This window comes from Taudactylus pleione, unplaced genomic scaffold, assembly GCF_031769625.1.
Source record: "Taudactylus pleione unplaced genomic scaffold, aTauple2 ptg000212l, whole genome shotgun sequence".
Classification (NCBI taxonomy): Eukaryota; Metazoa; Chordata; class Amphibia; order Anura; family Myobatrachidae; genus Taudactylus; species Taudactylus pleione.
The window spans coordinates 4864201-4872253 of NW_028284614.1; the positions used below are offsets into that span (position 1 = coordinate 4864201).

Below are 8053 nucleotides of genomic sequence, written 5' to 3' on the forward strand. Positions count from 1 at the left end.
TCAGCTTAGAGTGGCTGGGCATCATGGCGTCTGAAATTCATGGAGACCCACAGACAAGTGACATGACTAGTATTTGCTTGGTTGTGGTTGTGTGTGGTCAAATTTCTCTAACCATTGTGATCCAGTAAGTATGAAATAAATGATAATGGTCATTCACCTTAGAATTATAAACAAATTAACCAGGCATCATTTTATTTGGCCATGCCCCTGGTACATCCCGTGGTGCCCCCATGTTACTAACACAACAATGATAATTTTTACACTCCCCCCCTTTGGAAACTGGAAATCAAGACTTTTTCTTATGTATGTCTTGTAAACGTCACAGGAACTGTAGTGTAAGTAATGGCCGTTTCCTTCTCTTGTCCTCGTGCGTTATAACATCATTCACTTACAAAACAGGTAAAATCTCTTTATAGTGTTTGTTGATATTGTGAGTGAACAAGGCTTTGTGAATTCCACGTCTCACACCAGCATGGCATGGCTGAATTAATGATAATTAAAATAAAATAAAAAAACAACATTAACATATACTCTTCTCTGCTGTAGTAAAGCCTCCCATGTCTTAGCATGGGCCCATTAATATGAGAACCATAATGGGCTTCTAACATGTGTCCCCACCCACCTGAAAATCTCTGCCTTTATTCCATATATATTGGTCAATGAGTCCTCAAAAGCCTACCTCCATTTGCATTGGAAAGAGAACATAATTTAACTTACTCTCAGCTAAGAGCTTGATTTGAGTAGCACAGCAGCATAGTGCTTAGCATTGTTTTCTGGGGCCAATGGAGTCTGTGTGGAGTTTGTATTTTCTCACTGTTTTTGAGGGGTTCCTTCCAGACATACTGATAGGTTCATTGGCTTCTGATACAATAAACACTAGTACATCCGTGTGGTAAAGAATATAGATGGCAAGCTCCACTGGGATATTTATTAAATGCTCTCTCCCAGGTGAACCACATAACACAGGAAGCCCCGTGGTATTTGTGCATAAGGTACAGTATGATAAACAAGAAAAACCCTGTGTAGAATTTATTGACATTCACATTAGTATAACAACCAATATTCACTGTTCCTTCTTCTATACAACATTTGGTCTTTGCTGCCAGCTTCAATAAAGCAGATGTAATAATCATAACCTTGATTGCAATTGTTGTAACTTTTCTTGTTCTTCAGCAATCATACAATGTAAATCTTACACTAATGCCAGTTATTTCACAGGACTAATGCTGGCCATATGCCGGGTACACTCTAGACAATTTTCATCCTATCTGGCAGATCAAGCTACATATCGGGCACCTCCATTTGTGTGTACCTGCTATGGTGCTGACAATTCGCGCTTCCAAGCGTCATCAGCGACGTCCTCCATCGGACCTGCATGAAGGTCCGATGAGTGATATCGTTAGCTCCGGCCATGTTGCCGAAAGCAACATGGCCCCTGCCGTCTCTCTGTCGCTGATGGCATCAGCAAGTTTGTATGTACTTGATGATGCCAACCCCCAGCCTGGTCCCGTCGCTAATTAGGTACACACTAGACCCCTCTCTCTTCCTTTCTCTGCCTCTCTCCTTCCATTTCTCTTTCCCTCTCTCTCCCACTCCCTGGAATCTGTGGTTCCAAAGCACAAGTATTATTCAGGTAAAAGTACAGTCAGTTACACGCTATTGATCCATACACAATTCGGCGCAAAGGAAATATACAGACCCAAGTACAGTATACATACGCAGCGCTTCCGGACCAGATGATTGGCATCAGCAAGAAACCCCGTCGTCATTCAGCATTCAGCAAGAAGACTAAAGACCCAGTGTTTGAGCACACATATTTATATCCCACCAGAATAGACAGGACAATAGAGAAGTTTGTTGCTGATGCTATTGGTTCCCAGGGGGGGAGCATCTGTTACAGAGCGTTTAACAGGCTGGTTCAAATAGACTCATCCCAGCCTCTAACAACTGGGGGTCTCTGCCCTCCCGTCCCCATGCAATATCCTAACAGTTGTTCATAATATACATTTTGTTGCTTGAAGTCTCTGCGGTCCATAACTTGAGAATGCATGATGCGATCTCCACACCAATAATATTGGAATTCTGTTGAAAGAGTATGCATCAGTACGAACCCAAACACGGCTTTCTTAGCATGTATAAAACCTTAGTTATCAAATATCTTTATTTCACAGCATTTATACTAACTGAACCAACTTAAATCTTATACTTTAAAGCTTATTAAACCTTTTATGTGGATATGTAATGTGTGAGTATGCAGGGTTTGATATAAAGACGCTAGTTAACTTGTGGCAGATGCGTGCGCATGAAGCTAATAAAACAGTGTTTTCATACAGGATCTTATGCATTCGCTAATATGCGATTAGTTACCAGCGCAATTGTGCGTATTAATGTGTGTATGAGAAATGGTGCACTTAAATCTCACTTACTAAGTGAACATCTAGCAGTGTGAAATGCTGAGCCTGATATATCCACATGCCTCCTCTCTCAGCAGCCCCCCCCCACCTTTCCTAGGCTCAAAAGAAAAGCTCTTCATTCTCCCAGACTCTTGTGTGGATGCAAATTAACCCAGCTACAAGACCCAAACCTAAGATAACACTCTAGGCTTTGAAGTTATTTAATTGCAAGAAGCTTGCTATGTAAGGTGTGTATTCCAGCTGGGCCACCTGGAGTGAGAGCAGACGTTATCCAGGAAGCTTATCTACACAAGCTAGTTGTCACGTGGCCATTTGCTCTGTTCAGCTAATGCAATCCAATTTTGACATACTGTAAAGCCATTTCTGAAATATAAGTCATGAAATGGGCTTTTGGTGAATCGCCGTAACTTATGGCGATGGTCACAGATGCATTCGCATGATGCTAATAGTATTATCGCCACATGTACTAAAGTGTGAGTTTATCTAAAATGGCGCTTAGGCCGCCATTTCGCAAAATGGTGTCTTGCGGCCAGTCGCAAGATGGTGTTGCTGCGATTCAATTTTAAACTGATCTTGTCTCACCCAATAATCCAGTTTCGACACCTCTTACTCACACTTTCCCTCTCCCTCACTCTTTCCCTCTCCCTCACTCTTTCCCACTCCGTCACACTTTCCCTCTCCCTCACACTTTCCCTCTCCCTCACACTTTCCCTCTCCCTCACTCTTTCCCTCTCCATCACACTTTCACTCTCCCTCACTCTTTCCCTCTCCCTCACTCTTTCCCTCTCCCTCACACTTTCATTCTCCCTCACACTTTCCCTCTCCCTCACACTTTCATTCTCCCTCACACTTTCCCTCTCCCTCACACTTTCATTCTCCTTCACACTTTCCCTCTCCCTCACTCTTTCCTTCTCCATCACACTTTCCCTCTCCCTCACACTTTCATTCTCCCTCACACTTTCATTCTCCCTCACACTTTCCCTCTCCCTCACACTTTCCCTCTCACTCACACTTTCCCTCTCCCTCACACTTTCATTCTCCCTCACACTTTCCCTCTCCCTCACACTTTCTCTCTCCCTCACACTTTTCCTCTCCCTCACACTTTCTCTGTCCCTCACACTTTCATTCTCCCTCACACTTTCCCTCTCCCTCACTCTTTCCCTCTCCCTCACACTTTCATTGTCCCTCACACTTTCCCTCTCCCTCACACTTTCTCTCTCCCTCACACTTTCATTCTCCCTCACACTTTCCCTCTCCCTCACACTTTCCCTCTTACTCACACTTTCCCTCTTACTCACTCTTTCCCTCTCCCTCACTCTTTCCCTCTCCCTCACACTTTCCCTCTCCCTCACACTTTCATTCTCCCTCACACTTTCCCTCTCCCTCACACTTTCTCTCTCCCTCACACTTTCATTCTCCCTCACACTTTCCCTCTCCCCCACTCTTTCCCTCTCCATCACACTTTCCCTCTCCCTCCCTCTTTCCCTCTCCCCCACTCTTTCCCTCTCCCTCACACTTTCCCTCTCCCTCCCTCTTTTCCCTCTCCCTCACACTTTCCCTCTCCCTCACACTTTCCCTCTCCCTCCCTCTTTCCCTCTCCCCCACTCTTTCCTTCTCCCTCACACTTTCCCTTTCTCTCACAATTTCCCTCTCCCTCACACTTTCCCTCTCCCTCCCTCTTTCCTTCTCCCCCACTCTTTCCCTCTCCCCCACTCTTTCCCTCTCCCTCACTTTTTCCCTCTCCCTCACTCTTTCATTCTCTTTTTCTCTCTCCCCCCACTCTTTCCTCCTCTCCCTCTCCCACTTTTACAACCAGTTTACCATATGTGCCCTTATATTAGATGTCTTCTGCACATAGGTATTTAAGCTCATGTACACTAGTCACCTGTGCCTCATTTTCACATGAACAATACAATGCAGTACTGTATAAAGTAATTAATACAGATCAGTGAACACCGGGCAGCAGCTTGAAATAAAATAAATACAACCAAATCGGGCACAATTACTCAATTGTTAGAGTCACTAATAATCTCCTTGTCAATCAACGCTGCTCCTACATAAATTCTGTATTATTCTAACGAGCAAAGAAAATAATGGTGTTAACAACTAGTGGAAACACCCAAAGAGCGTAATAGATGTCAAACATGTAAATAGAATATTAAGCATTTATTATATAATAAATCATACAATAAAATACATTGAATTACGCTAATATACAATATCATTTAAAATACACATAAAGAAAAATAAAACATATAATAAACATAAATCTAAAAATGAACTCCAGAGAACTTATAAAGCCAAAGGTTACCCTCACCACTGCAATTCAGTTATACCCCTTTTACACCAGAGCAAAAACCTGGGTTTTTGCTGGGTCTACCCAGGTCGCAGCTCAGTGTAAAAGGGTCCCTGAAAAATAACCTGGGTCAAGTGACCCAGCAATTCAACCCAGGTAGCTACCAGGGTTGGACCCAGGATGGACCCAGGTAATGATGCAGTGTAAATGGTGCAACCCGGGTTATCTGACCTGGATCATGCCTAAAATTAGCGGATTGGTGGTTGTCGTGCATTCACCTCCCACTTTTTATGACCTCACAGGTTTAGCAGGGCAGATCTGAGTTCAGTGTGAACAGGGCTGACCTGGGAGTAACCCAGATCAAAGGTGCAGTGTAAATGGGTTTGACCTGGGTCTGACCAGGGTTGGAACCATGTCCAAAAACCCAGGTCGGACCTGGGTTTTTGTTGGAAAAGAGGTATTAGTAAGGATAGAAAGTTAACTGTTGCACAGTGAAAAATTAAGACCACCAGTTAACAATGGTGCCATAATAATAGTCTATTGCATGTTTGTCGTGGTATAATGATAGATCCTGGAGGGATCCGGGTATTAATTGATGACTCTTGACTTAGAGCCATTGATATTAATCAGTTTGCTGTAATAGCAGAGAGCTCGGATCTGGATAAAAATAGAGGGGGAATAGGCACTATCAATATGCAATATGCTTTAGTACTGTAGGACCCCACAAATCGGACCCAGGAAGGTCACTTACAAAAGAGTCTATGTACTAAGCCAAGGAGAGAGATAAAGTACTAACCAGTCAGCTCCTAACAGTCACTTTACAGGTTGTTTGAAAAATGACCTCTAGGAGCTGATTGGTTGGTACTTTATTTCCATCCACTTTATCTCTCTCCAAGGATTAGTCAGAGCCGGTCCTAAGCAAAATGATGCCCTAGACAAGATTTTTGATGGTGCCCCCTAGCAGATAATCCCACCACCACGCTAAAGTGTTTATACATAAAAAAATAACTCATTGGTTTATGGCCCATGGAAGGAAGAGCTGCTGCGGCTGGGCATGTGCAGCAGCCCTCTTTCAGACACCAGCGGCCTTTTTTGTGCTCTCGGGCCTCACTGTGGGGGGCATGCCTCACCAGCGGCCCAGTGCTCTCGGGCCTCACTGTGCATAAACAAAAATGCCGTTTGCTACTCTGCTCCAGCCTCCATGGACCTGCTTGCTCCCGCAGCGGCAGTCCGCTGTTGCTGGCTGTATGCTTCCTGCTGCAGCTGCTTCCCAAATGGACTTGAGAGCTCCCATCGTGGCCGCCTAACGAGATGCATAGCCCTGTCGTCCAGATGGCATGCCCCCCGCTTCTGCCGCTGGCTGTTCCACTGCTGCCTGCCTACTCACTGTTTGCTGCTGCCGGGCCTGATTGGAGCTCAGCTGACACCTCCGATCGGGTCAAGCAGCAGCAAACAGTGGACAGTGCGCATAGGCCATAGCAGCTGCTCCAGCGGCAGCAGGTGCCCCATGCCTGCCCCATGCCTCCGCCAATCGCCGCCCTAGATGGGCTTGGATGCCCCTAGATATTCCAAATGCCCTAGGTATTGCTTAGTTTGCCTATGCCTAGGGCCGGCTCTGGGCTTAGTACAGAGACCCATAAGAGCAGAGGAAGAGCTTGCTCACACCTCTACCCAGTAAGGACGGATAGCCGTCATCAGCGCTGTTTATACATTCTTAGCACAATCAAAATTAGCTGCCCGATTTGAGCCTACTTACCAGGAAGGGAGCTGTTAATTTCAAATTGAAGGTGCACAGATCCACAATGTTCAAGTGAGAGCCACTGGAGTCACAGTAAAGGGGACTAACGCGTTTCTCCGCTATTCCCTGTGGCGGATTCTTCAGAGGGTAACAATGAATGAACTAAGCATCCATGGGACTGTACCTGAGCCAGTGGTAACCAATGATTCATTAATTGCACTAATTTGTGCCCGCCCTTGTTGGTAGTGTGGACACAATAAATACACAATAAACCACATTAAACCTATATAAGATTATTATAAACCACATATCAAGAACAAGTAAATCAATAAATATATATAGAAAAAAAGATGTGCTGTTTTTGCTATACATAAGCATATAATATAATAAAATAAAAACTTAGAAAATAAGGGAGAGGAGGGGCCGTGTTCACTTCCTTTCTGGGGCCCCCTCCTCTCTCCCCGGCTGCAATCAGCAAACTGACAGCAGCTGTAGACTCTGGGCACTAGAGTGTACCTAGAGTCTACTGCGCATGCGCAGTTCACCGGGGAAATGGCGCGGCAGCCATTTTCCCGGTGATTTCTGTAGCGCTACTCCTTGGGACATCGGAGAGGTAAGTATGAAAGAAAAAAAGTATGGGTGCACTGCACACCCTGCACCCATTATTAAAAAATGTCATTGCTAGGGATATCTTAAACATATAGACCAGAACAACAAATAAGCATAACCTAAAAGCACTCTTTGTATACATTTGACATATGGTGTTTAGTTGTTTAGTTATTAAAATCTTTATCTTCTTTGCTCAGTTGCTTGAAAGCTGTGAATACCGAGCAAAGTAGGTTATAGGTTAAGGGTCCATAAAGGTTAAAACCCATTGCATAATATTGCTTATGTATGTATATGGTGCCCTATAAAAAAAATAAAAATAATAATAATAAGCTTCAACATGCAACATCATAAGGATTTCTTTCATGGATAGAAGGAACCTAATAGATGCATAGAAGATCTATACCAGGGGGTCAATCCAATTAAGTGCGAGTAGCAAATTAATTCTGTAATCCGATTAGCAACTCGCATTGAACCAGTCAGAGTAAACTCTCATTTCTCTGTTCCCACCTCCCTGAGAGATGGTAGGGAAAATCTTTATTTTAAGGTTAAAATGTTGGGCCACCGAGCATAACACCTTGGATACCCTCCTAATGTCTAATTAGGAAATTGGAAGTTTCCAATTAGCTTAATTAGTCCAATAATGTCATTTTTGGGGTGTAAAAAAGGGCTCAAATTTTTGTTTAAAAAAAATGACCCTAAAATTAACTATTTCATTGCTTTATGCACCCCAAATTTAATAAAGGTATTTAATTTTTAATAAATAATAATTGCCTTTTATATTTTTAAAAAAACTATTTTAAAGTCACCTCAAAAAACCCTAAAAGCATATATTTTTCCTACTTCTTTTGTGGCATTTTTATTTTTTTCTGTATGAAAATAAATTAAAAAAAGTTGGCTTTTTATAATTTTTTTTACTTGATTTAAAAAATGCACAAATCAGCCATTTAACACTGTTTAAATACTTTCAGTACTTTCCTTATGCCCACTAATACTCTT

At 43.2% G+C, this 8053-nt stretch overlaps 1 long non-coding RNA gene across 1 annotated transcript in view; it reads right to left on the bottom strand.

The window, feature by feature from the left end:
- Positions 1-8053, bottom strand: part of LOC148517706 (uncharacterized) — a 93913-nt gene that overhangs the window by 29597 nt on the left and 56263 nt on the right. The window lies entirely within an intron of this gene.